The sequence below is a fragment of the Belonocnema kinseyi genome, chromosome 1 (assembly GCF_010883055.1).
Source record: "Belonocnema kinseyi isolate 2016_QV_RU_SX_M_011 chromosome 1, B_treatae_v1, whole genome shotgun sequence".
Classification (NCBI taxonomy): Eukaryota; Metazoa; Arthropoda; class Insecta; order Hymenoptera; family Cynipidae; genus Belonocnema; species Belonocnema kinseyi.
The window spans coordinates 158,131,512-158,133,668 of record NC_046657.1 but is presented as its reverse complement, the minus strand read 5'-3'; positions in this window follow the sequence as shown (position 1 = coordinate 158,133,668).

The window sequence follows — 2,157 nt, the reverse complement described above, 5'->3', positions numbered from 1 at the left end:
GTTTTTCTTAATTTCCCCTAAATTATATCGCTAGTAATGTTTATTTAGTTGCTCATAAAATTAACAAATAATATTAAATGACAGGTTTTCATATTAATAAGTATAATTGGAAAATTAAATTGCACAGAATTAAGAAAAATCTTTTTCTACGTAAAAAATTTATGATGTGTATAATTTATATTATTTGTTTTTAAACTTAACAAATAATATTAAATGAAAACTTTTTGTGGTCAGCTACACCTTGTCAATAAAAGCCAATCATTTTATTGCAAAATATTACGTTAAAAATGAATAATCAAAAATGTTTACTATTTGATATTATAATTTGTTTATAGCAAACTGTAGTTCGCAAAATTACACATTACACAAAATTTGTTAACAAAAAGATAGAAAAAAGTGAAATAATCAATATTTGTTCGCTATTTGCATTGACACGCAAAATGATAAGGAATCGATTACGTGACACCTGAAAAATCACTTTGACATTACAATTCGTACGCCATGTCCACGTTTGGAAAATTTTAAACTATTATTATTTTGAGGCTCGGTACTTTGCTTTTAAATAAATTGTTCTCTTAAATTTATTTGCCCAAGTGTTACAATTATTATTAATTAAAATAGTGATGTTACTTGAGAGTGAGAATTATATTACCAGTGGGCACAAAATTTGCCGACGTCTTTACGACATCGTTGCGACCTCTTTACAACTTTACGACATCCTATGTCCATGTCGTTTCGGTGTCTTTGCGACATCGTAAAGACACCTTAATGGCAGAGACATAGGATGTGGTAAATTTGTCGCAAAGATGTCGTAACGATGTCGAAAAGACGTTGCCAAACTTTGTGCCCACTGGGTTGCGCCATGTCCTTTTCTGCACTGCTATAAATGAAAAATGCCAACTTCTATTGCGTATTTTAAATGGATAACATAAGTTGAATTTGAAAAATAAAAAATTTCAAAAATATATTTAATCTTTAAAGGTACAATAAGAATATTAATCAAAAATCCATAATTTTCGATCAACTCATTTAATTCCATGGATCTAATACAACTAAATAATGTGAACTATTATTCTGTTCAACCTTTTACTCAAGAATTTGATTATAAATAGTTCATTCATAAATATTTTGTACATATGGTAAACTATAATTCTCAGAAAAAATTAATTTTTTGAATCTCATATTACGCCATATCGAAAACCAATTTTTCAAATCAGCCCAAAATTATTAATTATAGTATTAACATTTGTGTTAAAATGTTCTTGATCATTGGATTATTTTTTACCTATAAACTTATTTCGACATTTGTCAACGTTTTTGTAGAGTATTATGGTTGAACTTGAAACCTCATTTTCTCAGTTTGACAGTCAAGGGCAATGGCGTACTATAACTTCAGAGCGACGAATTTTCCGACGTCGGATGATTTTTATTCATCTTTTCACTTAGAGAAAAAGTTTTCTTGAAACAAAAGCCTCGTTCTCTTGCCTTTTCTGTTTTGAACGACGCGAATATATGTCTTACACAAATATAATTATTTGGCTGCAAGATCAGGCCATGTTAGTCGCATACGGAAAATGCTTTCTGCAAAAGGATTTCTGTTGAGACAAATGGAAATCCTCTTAACCTTAAATTTAAGAGAACATTCCACTGACGCCATGAAATATCCTTTTGTCACAAGAGGACATTTGGCTGAGTGTCGATTTGGGATGTACTGTGGTGTTTTAAAGAAATTCTGGCCTCAAAATTCAAAATCCTCTAACTCTCTGAGTGTCGAAAATTTTATAAAACTATTTTAACCATAAATAGAACATGTGCAATTTTTGCGATAAAAAATGTCATGCAATCGATTTTAGGAAAACAGGTTAAGATGTGAAGTAAATTTAGTAAGAAAGTAAAAAAAAGATTACCGGCAGCACGCGGTATTCCCAAGCGGTCCCCCATCCAAGTACTAACCGCGCCCAACGCTGCTTAACTTCAGTGATCAGACGAGAACTGGTGGTTTAGTTTTAAATGTGTTTATTAGATGCCCATATATACAGTATTGTTGTTGTCTTGATAATAAACAATGAATAAACTTAGCTTAATAATAAGGACTAACAGGCTAAATAAAATTGCTCTCGAAGTCACATACTCTTTTTTATGCCTGAAGAAATTGCA